Genomic DNA, 17,059 nt, shown 5'->3' on the forward strand with positions numbered 1-17,059 from the left:
AACAAAAGATGCAACAAAATGTAAGACACAAAGCTCCAAAATACTGGAAAATTTATGACCGACTGTGCTGCCACCCCTCTGGACTCCTAATCTGGACTTTTAACACCTTAAAAGATGACAATTATTTCTTAGTGTTCAATCTTTCTTCAATACTGCTTCAGCTGGTGACAAAGTAGTGATGCTAAAGGACAAAGGATCTCTGAAAAGCCAGTAACATAAGACAGAATGACTGTATTTGACCTCCTGGGATGAGAATGGAATAACACAGTGATCCTCTTTGAGAAAAAGATTTAAAAAGCAGTGTCTTTTCCAAGATGTCCAGAGTCAAAGTATGACCGAGAAGGTGGAAACATGGTGCAGTGACTTTAAGCTGCTTATCCAGTTTAACAGCGCTGCAGAAAGCCAGTGAGGGCAACAATCAGAGAGATGCTCCTCATATAAATAAAAATGGCCACAATTTAGCTTTGTGATAGGAACATAAGATTGGACTGCTTGAGAAATAACACAAATTTTATCTGGAATGATGAATATCCACAAATAATCCAGTAATAAATGCTTTTTTGTGTAAATTTTGTACTTCTGTTGTCAGATTGAAATAATAATTTGACACAATCTAGCTGAAAATGGATTTCCAGGCAAGACAAATATCCTGTCTCCTGTGTAATTTAGTCACATTGTTCCACAAAAAAGGAAGTGGATAGAAAATAAAGTGCTATAATCTATATATTGTTACCACACGGTGTGGACAACAAATAGCAAGTACAGGAAGCTAAATAATTACAATATGGATGAAAACATGGAGGCATTTATGCTTCTAATCACAGAGGGAAATAATATATTACCAAGAATAGATGTGATGTGTGAAGCGTCTCGCTGTGCCAAAAGAAAATGTGCAGTGCGGAAAGTCATTTTTAGGAGTCAAAATGGTAAAACCAGTTTTCTTCCTAGCATATTTCACTTTATTTTGCTTTTCTTAAACACTCTGCTGACTACAGTTGTTCTGTGCTGACTAAGCTTGGACATTAAAGCTTAGTTTTAATACACAGTTTTAAAAAATCTAGCAAGATGTTCAAAGGTAATAATTTCTTGAAATTTTCCCCTTCTACTTGGTTTATATATCTTTTTTGTAAAAGCATCTGTATATTTATAGTGCAATAAGGGGAAACACTGGGACCAATAAAGCCAAAACTACTGATATCACGATGAGAGCAGAAGATACAACTCTTCGATATTTGGAATACACGCTCAATTAAAACATGAAAGGAGCAGATAATTACTTAGAGGAAGAAAAAAACCCAATGATGTCCCTTAGTGAGGCACGAATGCCTCAGGTCAGTTTTATATTTTTATAATAGGTCTAATTCTTCTCAAAATATGCTAATAAATTACAAATTCACTGAATGTTAACTCCACATATAAATAAACATGGTGTTGTAATCACACAGCAGCAGCGTAGCATCTCTTCATCTCCTCAGACTCCAAAAGCCAGTGTTTATAATCACATCAGATCCATAAATAAAAAAGGAGTTAAAGATCGTGTATTAACAAGTTTTCTCAAAAAGTAAGCTGCGAGCCACTTTATTCAACTTTAGAGGGGCCATCATTTTCTTACAGTGTCTATAGAAGAGATGTAAATGATAGCTTAAAAAGATGTATGATGTTTTGAATGTGCCCAAAGATCTGTCTATGTATATGACCAGAACACATGGGAGCTATAAAAGTCCAGTAGGATGCACCCCCAAAACAAAAGACATAAAAGTAGTCTGATTACACAAAGGATTTACTTTATTTGAACTTAAAAAGTTTGTCTTTACATATCTATCTCGCAGTTAACATCATCAAATGTTAACCAATAAGAGCACTTGGTTGTACAAGTGACTCTAAAGCATCCTGCACCCAGCTTCTTGAAAGCTATAATAACCTGTGCTTTCTGCAAAGTTCTGCCATTTCCCTACAGCAGATGGACAGTGAGCCCACAGAAAGCCAGTGAAGCATGCAGAAAGCAGGTCTCATGATACAATAGAACATGCAGCAGAGAAAAGGGGCAGCAGTGAGGGCTCAGGTTCAGCATGTGTTCAGCTATTCTCTGCTCCAGATGTGCAATCTTGCCCTTTCAGCATTTTACCTAAACCCCCTGTGTTAGAATAACAGAGCTTTCAGACCAGTGCTTGTTTATCGATACAGTCCAACACATAATAAAAATTCCCTTATAGGGGACTCTTTATCTTGTCTTTTTGCCTGTCTTTATTTTGCTAGGTTTGTCAGTGTAGTCTTGCACTGTGCAGGACAGGCTTTGTAGCCCTTAGCATTCTTCATGCGGTGCCTATTTTTGCTGGTTATTACATTTCAAAAGGACAGTTCCACCACTATGATAAATCTAAGCCTATACATTATAGTGCAATTTTTCAAGATGCATAAAATAGCAGGAAATTTGATTTAATGCTGCATGGCAAGCATTCAAGGTAATGCACCCATTTTAATACAGATAAATAGCAGTTTAAAATTATATTTTGTTGTTCTTTCTTAATTGAATGTATCTCTAAAAGCCCGCAGAGCTGCTCTCAGACGGAATCAAACTAGCCAGATCACAACAGAAAATTCTTACAAAGGATCAAGTGAGTGATGTAACATGACAGTAAAGACGTTGCCCATCCTTTGTTCTTCTAGCTGCCCTACTTTTGTCAAATGATACCAAGAGAGACTTCAGGTACTGCTGCAGTAATTCAAGCTTTTATCCACACATAAGAAGAGGAAAGGAAACACTTTGAACTCTGCATGAACAGCAAACAGATGCTAATGAACATGATGTTCTAGTACAGGCCTCTGGCAACAGGATTAAAACAATTTAAAGGGGAGTGGGGAAGAGAAGATATTCACACAAGCAAGGATGAACATTAAAAAACACTGTACTGATGATGATTCATACATGGCGTGGTTAGCAGAACCAAGAAAATGCTTTTCCTTATGAACTGTTCTCATGATAATTTGAGTTATTTTTATGTAAAAATGATTTATTTCAAATGTTACATTAGAGTTCTTTCTAAAATTGAGTTTGCAGAAAGCGTGGCACAGTTTTCCTGCAAGCAATTATTTTATGCTTTTGAGATAAATTATTGAATACATCAAAATTAAGGTTTAAGGTCTTTCCAACTTTAAAGTGCTTTGTCAGTTTCCTTTTGTCAACATTTTCCCATCAAGAGCATAATATGAGCTTTCAAATGTACCCCTGAGAATTAAATAGAAAACTCAAATTTGTTGCATCATCATGCTAGCTGTGGATGAGAACAGAATGTCCTTTAAATCTAAGCCCACCGCAAGGAGAGTTTCGTATTTATCCACCTTTTTTGCCGACATAATGTGAAGTGTCAGAGTTTTGTCTATTATTATAGCGAACTGAACATCACTGCCTCCCACCCTAGTCCCTGCATCAACAGATCCAACTGTAATTGGTTATTTAACTGGTGTAGTTTATGTGAGATGATGGATGCAATAGTGAAGGATGAGGCATAAAATTGCATATAGTGAGACAGCCAGCCAGCTAGTTCTGGTACGAAAGGTTGGAAAATGTCATAAGCTGCATCGTGGTGTAGCAATAACAAGCAGAAGCATAGTAACAAACAGACACATGAATAATGTATTTACATGTGCACACGTATGCCTCATGCACACACAAACACACACATACACTACAGTACACGCGTGCTTGTGCATGCACACAAAACAAATCTCGTCAAATAAATGCTTGATTATAATGTATGAAATGTTTCTGATCAGTCAGCTGAAAAACTAATTTCATTTTCTCATTAGGAGTTGCTGCCTGAGGCTCGTTCTCATGTCAATGTTTATTATTCTGAAAACAGAAAATTAAAATCATCAGCTTGGTCAGAATCAGAGCTGTGAATCACTATTTACGACTTAGGGAGAGAAAAAGAGGGAGAGAGTGAGAGGTGGGGGGGGGGGGGGGGGGGGGACGGGACGACGACATATGAAAGACTGGACAACAATTGAAGGAAGTCATTTCATTTTACTGAGCCAGTGGATTTATAGCCAACGTGACCTTTAGTTCTGCAGAAATTTGTTGCTTTTCAGACACTCATCATGTTTCTTATTTAACACAAGGTGCAGTGGGTTAGTGAATAGTTTCCATTTGATTAGTCAGTCGATCTTAACCAGTTAATGAATTGGTTTTAGAGCTAAAGTGATAACAGAGTAATTTTCAGTGGAGCTTTTTTTTTTCCTGTTTTCTTGAACAGCAAAAATATTCTAATTTTCAGAAAAGGCTAAAAGCATTATTTTTGTACACAATTTAACTCCAGAGAATATAGAAACAAACATGCAAGCACACATACCAAAGCAGTATGTTCAAGATACCTTATTAAACTAAACCATGAACTGTCAAGACTACAATGATAAATTAACTGCAAAGATTTTGCAGCGAAATACTGATATAATCACACATTTTCTAACTTGTTTGTAAGATTTTAATATTGATTACATCTAGATTGCAATAGACTGAATTAGGGATACACTGAGATAATGGTTGAGGCTGATATTGACTAGTTTACTAGTTTACTGCCATTAGCCTGTTTGCAAATAAAGCCTCCTTTATGCGTGCACTGCAGCCCTTAACTTTTCTAGACATTGCTTCCCTACAAAAAGCAAAAGGCAATCTGTCTTAGAGTTTATGGGAGATAAACAAGTGCAGGTATGTGGAGGAGGGTCACTGGCAAATGGGAAACAAATGAGACAAATATAACAAAGATGAAACTGATCAGAGTGGGGCCGACAATTACAAAACACAGGGACACGGAGACAAGAAATAAGACTGAAAACAGTGTAAGAGACTAATATATTAATCTGTGTGATGTCCAATATTGCAGTTTTGCACCAATGTGAGAACTGATGCAATACACAGCTGGCTTGTTGTCAGCTAACTTTGGACAACCTGATTGTTGTTGATTATGCTCGAAAACAGCTGCAAAGCACATTTATTCACACCAATGATAAACAGCTGTATCACATCAAGTTTTCATTAGCTAAATGGAAGCTAGAATAAAGCTGGACGATTTTAAAACTTTATTTTAAATGATGAAAAGTTTTTTTGTTTACCTGCCACAAAAAGGGAAATGTATGTCAACAAAAATCACATAAATAAATAAAAACACAAACTTTGCTGCAGGATTTTTAAACATTTTTTTAATGAGACATGTATATCTTATGTAGAGGCTTCCTCATAGTGGGAAGATGATCACTTCCTGATAGCCTATTCAGCTTATTGCGGTGTTTTGTATCTTTTAGCGCATTGTTTTGGTTTTAGGGCTAACAGCGTCACTGTTTTGATTCATTCTCATACTTCTCATTGGATCCATATGCAGGAAGCAGCCTTTTCAGGCCTTGAAAAGCTTCTAAAAATCCACGCGCTCCTTGCCAAACAACAAATGCCAGAAAAATAAAGCTAGTGAGTAGCAAGTAGGTCTTTTAGCAGCTAAAATGACAGATATTCCCTTTAATTATATACCTAAAAAGCATAATTGGATTTAAACTCTATGTGAAAATAGTTACCATGTTAAAAATATATAAGTGCAGTTTTGGACCTCTAACATTTTGAAACTGCATATTTATAACTCCATGTTGGAGCCGTACTTCATGGATTCATACCTTCTAACCTTGGCTGGTATTTTGATCCCTTTCTTTGGATCGTCTGTACATGAAACAGGCTCCAATTTCCATTTGTGCCTAAAAGTCTGCCACAGTGATGTAAACTACTGCAATAGTTACAACATGGACCCACATTTGAAAGGCATATGGCCTCTTCTTTTCTGGATTTCAAGGTTATTTTGTCTGGGTAGAGTTAATGTGAGTGTAGGGTTATACTCCAGACACATCAAGCCTCCCAAATCCTTCTAAGTGTGAAAACATTTTGATATAATTAAAAAAAAGATCAAACAAGGTGTTTCCCCTATAGAGTTTGATTTATTTTTTATTTTTATGATTAATATGATCAAAGCACACAAACTCTATGTGCATTTTAAGCACTTTGATTACTGTTTAATTGTATAACTATGACTATGACTATTTACATGGGTGAACTGAAGGTTGTATGGCTGATACCAATTTCTACAACTATATCAGTGATATAATTGATATAGCTGACCAATTTCTAGTGTGTGGTGATTCAGGCCTGGTTGCTTAACCAATTAACCAATTCTAAATTGACTTCTTGCTGCCATTAAAAGAATCAGGCTTCTCTGCACTGTACTATCCTGCTCTGAATCTAGGTCTAGGGCCTTGTAGACTTCTTATTGATGCAAGCTCACGTCAGTCCATTACTGTGGCGTTCAGTTGTGCTTCAGGTAATAGTACATTACAATCTTACTGTAAAGATCTAGCCTTGAATAAATAATGGCATACTTGCTGTTATATTGGTTTGCTTGAAAATTGCAATATACTGTATGTACATAAAGTTTAAATATTGAATATAGTTATATAGTAATATTTTAACACCTAATTAATCAAAAAGGGCCAAAATGACTCAAATGATTCTCAAGAATTTAAAGGTTATAAGCTCTTGGCCAAATAATATTTCAAAAATAACTCTATATACCTTTGAACATCTTGCTAGATTTTTTATATAGGTTACAACAAACCTCAGATGTGAGAATGAATAATGAATAAATAAGAAATACTTTATTGATCTTGAGCAGATTTCTCTCTGCTACACAGACTCTTGTATTATATAGACTGATGGATGTCATATGAAAATTTTCTATATCTACCCTTTTCGCAATGGAGCTGAATCAGTTAGTTTGAGCTCCTCTGCCTACCCAGTAAGTGATGGTCAGGATTATTCACGGTGGATAACAGTTTGTTCGGTGACTTTGTCTACACTACAGCTTCAGAAATATTCAGTTCGCAGCCAGTCATAGACCCCAGTCTTCCTAATCAGTTTATTCAGTGTGTTGGTGTCACTAGAGCCAGTGCTGCTCCCCCGGGAGACCACAGTAAAGTTGTTACAGAATCTCAGCCTGGTCATCATTTTTGTTGGTCAAACAGTTGTTCAGTCTTTCAGCATTGTCACATGCTGCCATGTGAACACCCAGGAACTTATACTCCTCCACCCCACCAACATCCTGTCCCAAGACAGAGAGTCCTCTTTCTTCTGAAGTTGATTACCATCTCTCTGGCCTTATTCATATTCAGAACTCCACAAAATCATCCACTAGTGCTCTGTCCTCCTCTTGCCTATCACTAATATTACAGATTCAATCAGAGTTTTCCTGAAGGTGGCCTGACCTGGAGTTGTACCAGACTCCGATATGTACGGGGTGAACAGGAATAGAGATAGCATGGTCCCCTTTAGAGCTCCTGTACTGCACATTAACAAATTCAAAGGAGCGCTATCCAATTTCACATACTGTGGCATGTTTGGTATTTGGTAATCTATGAGATGGTGGAAGGGTTTACTGACATTTCCTGTGGCTTCTCTCTCCGTAACGGCAGCCGAATTGTGTTAAATACACCTGGGAAATCAAAGAAGGTAATATGTGTATTTTATCAGTAAAAAGAGAAATCTGACTCACAAGACCTCAGTTCAGATGTATCAACTGTTCTGACAATGTACCTGAGATCAGCCCAGAGACTAAAGTGCAAATCATCAGATATCTCTTTAATGTGTCTGGGTGGCAAGTGAAGAAAATTTGAAAGGGCTAGCAAAAAGCTTTGGATGTTTATGAGAGAGCAGGGTTGGGCACCACATAGGACAGTTGCTTGAGAGGACAGCTTGCTGGTTTGAAAGTCTAAGGCCAGCCTATTGTCAGAAGAACTGGACATCAGCAACACCTGTTTCAATGAGAATTCTTCAGCACATATTTGTCCACATATTTGTAAATATGGTCTTACTGCTGCCCAGAAACTAGTCCCAAACAAAGACAGCTTAAAAATGAGCTGAAAATACCAGACCACAAAAAATACCACATGTTTGCAACCATGTGGCACAGCAGAAAAACTGAGATGAACTGTTTTTTCCAATTAATAAAAAAATCTTAAGCATTGCCGGTATTGTTGATGAAGTACTGGAGCTCATCTGGATCCTCAGTTTACCCAAAAGGTAAAGATTATGGTTAAGTAACATTCGGTAAGGGGGTTTCAGAGGATTTATAAGGTAGATGGGAACATTATCTGTGCTTAATATAAAGAAATTCCCTCAAAAAAGCCAGTAAAGTCCTCCATAGCTGTCTCCTGATGTGACTGTTACGCAGCATATCAGATGCATATCAGATGAATGAAGGAGGAAGCTTGAAACCTGGAGCACCTTTGGGATGCCCTCAAGGCAGCCTTCTATTCCATATCTGATAACTCCATAAGCAAATTCTATGACTGTTTGCCAACTATTCTCCAGAGTAAAGGAAGCCATATTAACTTTTTATTTAAACTCTAATGAAAACAAATGGACAGATTTTTCATTTGTTAGTGTTTTTCTTGACTATATTTCTTGACTATAATTGTATTAATCATAATAAGTAACAAAACCTAGAAATTTAATTGTTAATGACTGGCAAAAATATATATAAATAATGAAAACATTTCAAAATCAATTCATATATTTCAGAAGCAGTTAGGTGAATGGCAGACCCTCATTGTTACCATGAGATTTTGTTGTTATAAATGTGAGGACTTTCCAACTTCATCACTTGATTCTGCCAGAGTAGCTTTACATGGTTTGCAGTTTAAAATAACCGTTAATCTTTGTTTGCATATATTTCTTATCTTTGTGCAGCTTCTCAGTGATTTTAGTTCCTTCCCCTTTTCATTTAAACTTACTTTTGTGTGATTGGCTGCCCTCTGCAAACAAAAGACTTAAAAGGTAGTTGAGTGAGGTCTGTATCTGTGTGCCTCGGATTATATTAAAAATCTTCATTCTCAATTCATTTCACTTCAGGGCAGCACGGTAGCACAGTGGTTAGCAGTGTTGCCTCACAACAAGAAGATCCTGAGTTTGATTCCACCATCTGAATGGGGCCGTTCTGTGTTAGCATGGATTCTCTCCGGGGACTCTGACTTCCTTCCACAGTCCAAAGACATGCAATTAGTGGGGTTGGGTTAATTGATGTATTCTAAATGGGCCAAAGGTGTCAGTGTGAGTGCTTTCTGTATTTGCCCTGCGTCAGATTGGCATGTTTTCCAGGGTATATACAGCACCTATGGTAGCTAATCAAATTGTATGTACACTGACTTATTATTTGAAACTTTAGCTATGTTTAACCTGAGCAACTACACTGTAACAGTATATAGCCGATAAAAAATAATGTATTTTAGATTCTCAGCCTGAACTTTTACCAATTCCTAAAATGTGGTTATATACTATGGTATATGCAGAGGGTATTTCACTAAAATTTGATTTGTAGAGGATTCTTTGTATTGAGGTGCAGCCAGCCATACCTTGCTATAAACAGACCTTATTCCATATCACAAAAACATGTGTCCTGACCTTTCCACCAGAACCTTTCATTTATTTTCTAATATAGTTCCCCCTGTGACTTACTCTGTTCTATAGTCATAGAAAAGGTCAAAGCAAGCACTCATGTCTGATGTCTCCCTGCAGAATTAGCTGTGTCACCTTTAATTTCTTCAAACTTTTTCATATAATAGTATATGTTCAATATTCACGGCGTATTAAGCATGGTGAATGTTCCATATTCTTTCTGTGAATGTGAAAATATGAAGCAAATAATAACTAAGCATCTTAATTTCGATGTTTCTCCCATCTGCTGAATCCAGCTGCTCAGTATAAAAGGAATTTCTTGAGGTTTAACTGCTATGCTGCTGTAAGATAATTGAAAGCTTTAGCCTACAAATATGTAAAAACATACAAATATTGAGATCTGTAGCATTGTAGACTTTGAATGCAGCAAAGAAAAATCATTCTCTATTCCTAAAAACAGACACGAAAGAAGTCGAGAAGGGTGTATCTTTTATCCCAACCCCATTCATCCAAAACACAGACGTTTCTTTAATAACCAAAAAAAAAGGATGAAGGGATGTGATTTTCCATTAATCAACAATGGCAGAGCAAGCTCATTTGTATTGTTCCGGGGTGCAATTCTGAATTTAGGACATTGTGAAGAAATGACCCCCTTACGCCTGTGAACAGCTTTGAGAGGAAAGGAGGGGGAGGGGCTTGTCAAACCAATGTTGATCGATGATGCTGCCTGAGATTATGAACACAGAATTAGCACATTAGGACTTCTATGATAAATAGACGACCAAGACCAGCTAGTCCCCAAATCACCTCAAAGAGCAGTTTGACTAACTGACTGCACCACCAGTTTAAGCTGATTTCATTGGTCACTTTTGCGTTTGCACTGAAGCTCCTACTCAGCTGTCTGTCAACAATATGATCTGAATTACAAAATTACAAAATGTAGAGACACAATTTATCTGTTTCAGCTGAAGTAAAAATTTTGTTAGGAAGACGGTTCAGGTTAGCGTCCAACTTAGCTGGTTACTAAGCTGGATGCAAAGACAGTAGATAGACAGCCACTGTAAAGTCACCCATTCATTTGTGAAGTACCACTACAAACACCTTGCATTGCGTGTTTTTGTCAACACCATCTTGGTGTATCAAAATCCGATGTGGTGAGCTTATCTGACACTATGTTCACTAGCTAAAGACTCGTGATTAACAAGTCATTTTTCAATGAGCATATCTGAAATAATCGTCTTTTCTGACTCTTGAAATGACCGTGATTTACAAAATGGACTTAACAAATTGGTTTTACCCAATAACCTGAAACCAGATAATTGTTTATTGAAGTTATAAAGCAAGGGTTTATGTTGCACTGATAGGCCCCTGCTGGCCACTAAAAGGAACCTATTTCTTGCCTTCATTTATCAGACCTGAAAGCTACGTCTACCATTTATAATTGTAATCTAATAGTATCAAGCATTAGCCAGTGAAGTGGTGAAACTCTTCTGGCTAGAAATGATCATAGGTCAAGGTTGGAGCCAAAACTAGGAACTACATTAAAAGGTCATTCAGTTCATGAGTGGGGTGGCTGTGACACAGGAGGTAGATCAGGTCATCTACTAACCAGAAGGTAGGTGGTCTGCATGCAAAGTATACTTTGGCAAGATACTTAACACTGAGTTGCTCCCGATGCATTCATCACAGAGTGTGTGGGTGTGTGTGTGTGTGAATGTTAAGAAATAGAAAGCACTCAGATGTAGAAAAATAGTATATGTAAAGTGCTTTGAGTGCTATAAGAATCAGCCCATTTACAATGAAGGGAGCTTTGGTGGATTTTAGCGATCAAAACCAATCATGATGTCTTTTCTCTCGCTAATCTTCGCTTGCCTCCGAACAAAAACCAATTGTTAGCCATTTTACAATGGGTCATATTGCATAGCTATGTTGGATGGCTTATCTTACATTTAACTTTGTATTTATTTATTTTTACCTTTTCTTTTATAACTGTAACCCCTGATATCTGCTCATTTTCTCATCCACCTTCATGTCAGCTAAACTCCCAACTGCTATCTTTACTCTGATTATGATATGTACAAACATCTCTTTCTCTAATTCTATCGTCTGACAGGTTCTCATTTTCTCAATACTCAAGTATTTTTCTTCTTTAATGAGGCTACCGCAAAAACTGATGAATGTCTCCAGCTCCTCTGATGATGGTATTGGCGGTGAATGGAATAATACTCCTTACTTAATTAAACAACAGTAATGCTGTCTATACTACAGCGTGTACAATCACTGTGTACTATACAATCTACTGCTGTTTTCATACATATGGAGTGATGATCAACATTTTATTCACATCAAGTGGACTTTCTGACAGTAAAATTAGCTGAATTCTGTGTTTTTTCTGTGCTGTATTTTGTAATCTAACAGTTTCCACCTCGTGTTAGTTTGTTGTTGTGTTAGTATGCAGTCAAGCTTTTCAGCATTTCTACTGTCCCTTGGATTTTCTGTTTCTTTGTATCTTTGTGTTTCTTTGTTTCCTCATATGTCTAATTCTTTCCTTGTGCATGACCTAAAGCACACGTAAAGCTCTATAATAATAAACTGGTAGTAATAACATTTAGTTATGAGTATGATTGCACTTATTATTGATTATTTCAGCGATGTGTGGTTGGCTGCGAATATGAACTTTTTAAAGCATTTTTTGAGTGTGTTGGAATATTGGTTAAGATGGTTTTCTCTCCATCAGCTATATGATGAATATGGCTTTGTTTCTGTCTACTCTGCTGTCATCAATAGGCCTGCTGTAAACTTACCTGAAACACAGTCCAAAGCAAACACAGAAAAGGCTTTATGAGGGGAGAAGGAGCTATTTCAGTGTGCATAACTGGCTGCACACCTACACCTGATACCGCAGATATTAGGGTGGAAACCTTTCAAAGCATGAACTGGGTGTTTTTCAGCAGTTTCTTTTCGTCTGTGTTCAGCTGTAGATATGAATTTATTTGAAAATCTAAACAACCTACGACTTTCTTTTTGTAAATGTATAATCATAATCTCCTATTGACAGTATGTGAATAAAACCTTTGTCTAAACTAGAGGGTCTCTTTGTAAAATGAAGCTTAAAGTATTTCCATGGTAGATCTGCTTTCTTTGGCTGACTGCACTGTTGAATCACACAATACTAACCACACTGACTTCTATTACCATTCTCCAGCTTGCTTCTCTTTACTAATTTTGCCCTTTGTTGACAGCTTGAGTGCAGAAAAACCACAATGTTATACATTCACAAAAGGTGTGAAATCTGATATCAATAAAATTTCGACTACATGGATTTATCCGCCTTTTGATGTTTTCATAGGAGCTGATTCTGACATGGCAGAGGCGTAGAGGAAGAAGACTGAGGAGAGTTATTTAGTGCATGATGTGTTGAATCAGATAGAGAAACTTGTATGAAAAAGCCACTTAGACACCACTGAGCAAACACGCAGTGATCCAGTGTTTGAGCTTGTGGACTAAACGAGCAAACAAATACCATGTTAGCTGAAAACTTTCCAAAGCTACACAACATCACACAATTTTTCTTCATAGCAACAAAAATGCAACTCTTCATTTAGGCTCGCTGAAGATCCATGCAAACTGCTGCTCTTTTAAGACAGGGCAGCATTTTGGCCATAACTAAAAAAAGCCAAACAACTAAAATATTCATCGGTATCATCGTTCATGCATTCATTTATTCATAGAACTTTATTAATCCCGAAGGAAATTCATGCATTATGTAATATAATACATATCAAAACAACGACTCGCCTTGAATTTTAGTACAAGTGCCAATGTTTTCATAATAATTATTTTGATGAAATTTCCTTTACTTTGTATTCAGGTGGCTAATATTGTTGTTTCATGTAAAATATATGGATTGTCACAAGATTTGAGGGAGTTATTCATTAAACTGGTTTAGTCACTTTTAGATGTTATAAGAGTAGATTTTGATCTGAGGGATTTTCTTTCCTTTACTCCTCCACTCTGCCATATTACTGCCCATAGAATTTACTTGCAGGCTATGCTGGCATTAACATTAATATAATTTCCTTAAATAGAGAAAACAGCAATTCATATTGCCAGCCTGACACTAATAAAATATTTAGAAATTTTTTGAAAACATATTGAAAATCTAGAAAATGATCACCTGTAGTGTAAATCTGAAGCGCAGTGAGTTTTGCTGCATGTATGTGCAGCAAAACTCACGCTCATAATAAACAATAGGCAGCATGGCCTTTTAGGACTAAAATGACTGTAGGTAATAATGTGTTGAGGGTAAGTGAAGACCTCTGGCACCCAGCGAGACCCCCAGCTCTGCTTCTTCCCTCCCCTTTAGCTGGCCCCTTCTCTCTCTGCAGGCACTGAACAAAGAGAGGACCCAAACAATGGATCACTCTAAGAGTTGAATGGCTTTGCGGGTCAAGCACTAACCCCCTCCCTCTCCCTGTTTGACAGAAACACAACCCACACTTGTTCTGCTGAAGAGAGGCTGACCCTCCCGGCAAAGAAATAATGAACACTGTCTGGGCATTAAACTGATAAAACTACGGGGACTGGAATCAGTTTGGCAGACAAATCACCTCTAATGGCGTGAGGCTGGAGCCTGTCTTCTGTCCTGTCTCTCTCCTCTTCATTACAAGTCTACTGTACACTGTCCAGGCATCCATATAGTCATGTTAAGCTGCTCAACAGAGTTCATAGCTCAGGACGTGACCTTAAAGAGCAGCTGTCCACTCTTTTTCTTCAGGCATCACTCGTTTTTTACATTTACTTCATTTTCTGTTTTCAATCTTGGTTGCTTGTAATGGTGTTGCAAACAAAGAGGCCATCATATGCAGTCAACTGGAAATGTGTTTGGGGAGTTATTTGCTAGGCAAATTGACTGATCAACTGCCACAGAAGCCTCTGTTGATAAATAAAAGCTCCGCCTATCACATCTCTCGCAGCATCAGGGTTCAACCCAGACATTTGCATGTTTCATAGTCAAATTTGTTAAAAATACGTTTGCAAATCATTTCTAGAATTTATTGTGCACCTTCTTCCTGGAGTTTCACAGCAGCTGGCAGGTTGTAAATCACATCACAGAAAGATGAAGAATTTCTTTTCAACTGCCTTCCTGTGCATGTCTGAACCATCATGTTCAGTTGTTGTATGGATTCAAAAACACAGTCAGGCATCTGGTGCTGTAAGGTTAAGGAATTGTTTTAATGTTATAAATTATGTGCAAATGCAATTAGATCCAGGTCTGTTCATAGCCCCGGCAAGGTACGATAAGATAAAACTTAATTATCCCCATAGAGACGATGGGTAAGATCATCATCATTTACTGATGCCTCCCTCCTCCGCTTCTTCTTCCTACACTTTAACTTTGCTCCTTCTTAGCTCTCTAACGCCTGTATGGTGTATCAACTGCATTTGAGTTCCTGTCATATTTGTATATGGCAGCCATGACACTTCTGCGGAGCTCAAACGGTGGTTTTAAAGCTCCCTGTCTGCATGGGCAGCTGAGGTCTGGAGGCATCCAAGCTGTTCAGTCTTTCACCTTCGCTCGCGGCCCCTCCCCCAGGTCAGCGGCCATACATTAGATCAAGCTAGGCCTCAAAGGGTCAAGCAACCAGTGCCAATCATTCCACAGTGCACGATACGCAGGAGGGCAAAAAAAACTATAAGCCTTTATAAAAAATATTATCTCTTTATCATTTGGTAGTCAGTATGTTTTCCCTGATATAGTATTTATCCCTTATTTGCAATAATGTCACGAGTTGAGATGCCAAATTTAATCTGCCTTCAAAATCTACTACTAGTAAAGAACTGTGTTAGAATTTTAATGTTATATGTGCAATTTCCTGAAAAATCTCCCATATAAAAATAGAACTGTTTTTACATGCTGTACAGGTATTTCTGTTTAATGTAAGCAGTTTAAATAATTCATAATGGCTATTTTATACTATTTCCCAATTTAATGTAAATTAGCAGTCATTTAAAAGTGTTCAATAAAAATAAAAATAGTAATAGTAATATTAAAATGGCAACAACAGTGTGACAGACATGTATACACCCTTTTCTTTTTTAACCCTGTTCTTTCCAAGCTCCTTACAATAATAACAACATGGTGTTTCTGACTGCTCTCTGTGTATCTATGCCTGCATATACTCCAGACTGCACTGTAAGGAAACTCTATGGCTCATTTGCCTCTGCTCCTGCACCCTGAGAATTGACTGTGTAAAAGAATCATCCTCAGCTTGAATCTATTATCACCTGATCCTGTACTGTTGCAAGTCTGCCAGGTCCACGGATAGAACAGTCTCACGTTTAACCCTTTCCTCTCTGCTGGATGGCATTCTCTTTCCCTGACTATTACCAAGAGTAAATGTTTTTCTTCACCCTCTCCAATGAGTAATTTTTGGTGTCGAACTTGTCTCTAACCTTTTCCTACCCCCTTTTGTTTGGCTTTTGTTTGGCAACAGCTGTTATCATGGATTTCTTTTTCTTTTTTTTTTTTGGTCAGCTGTGATTGCTTCGGGCAAAACAGGAGCAGATGGTGTTTTGCTATGCATGAATGGAGCGTTAGAGGAGTTGGACTGAATAGGCCAAGTTTTGAATGGTGTCTACACAGCACCTGCCTCTTGTAGCAGCAGGGACATCCTAGTGGCATGATCTGTCTTGGCTTTGCTGCCATCGTAAGGGATGAAAGAAAGAAACAGAGGGGGAACCTTGTTGGGTACCGTCCATATTTATTGATTTTCCTGCAAGTCGTGGCATAATGTGGTGTACAGTCAGTTTGAGTTAATTGGATGTGACACAGCATGCACGTGTAATCTATCACTCTAGTCTCCTGGTACACTTTATCAGTTTTGTTGCCATAGAAACATGTTGGCTCTGTAATAGCCTATATTAACAGGCTAAGTAAGTTGCAATAAAAGGCAATTTCAGAGTTGGGATCCTCTGCTGAACACAAAGCCTATAAAATACTGATGAAATAAATCGGAAAGTGGCAGCAGGGGGAGAGCGAGCTGGATTTTTATATTCTTAAACTAAACAAAGTCCAAATAAAAAGAAACTGCTATCATTTCCATGCAATGCAGGGACATCTGTCAACCTCTGGGGCATGATGATCTGTCACAATAAAAAAAAAAGAAGCTTTTTCAAATCACTGACAGCTTGCTGAGCTTTTTTTTTTAGAGCAACTGTATAATTCAACTGAGGATAAATGCTCCAGATGCATTTGGTCTGCAAAACACTGACAATGCACAATAACAAACTGAGCTAACCATAATAATCTGAAACAAACCAGTCCCTAACTCATATTTTCACTGATGTTACTGTTATAAACAGTTTTTCTTTGGACTTTCGATGTTTATTCCATGACCTTTATTACGTTGACTGTAAGGTAGTAGTGGCTTTCTTATCTGCTTTCCATTTCTGCTTAAGCTACACTCAAATACATGGTGTTTAAACATTGTTTAAACATTAGATAACAGCAGATTGTGATCTGTTTCAATATTCTATTTATTATGATCACATACAGTTAATCATTTACTGTTGTGG

The sequence above is a fragment of the Rhamphochromis longiceps genome, linkage group LG1, assembly GCF_057381845.1.
Source record: "Rhamphochromis longiceps isolate RC_006_pf linkage group LG1, R_longiceps_female_GT1.1, whole genome shotgun sequence".
NCBI classification, from domain to species: Eukaryota; Metazoa; Chordata; class Actinopteri; order Cichliformes; family Cichlidae; genus Rhamphochromis; species Rhamphochromis longiceps.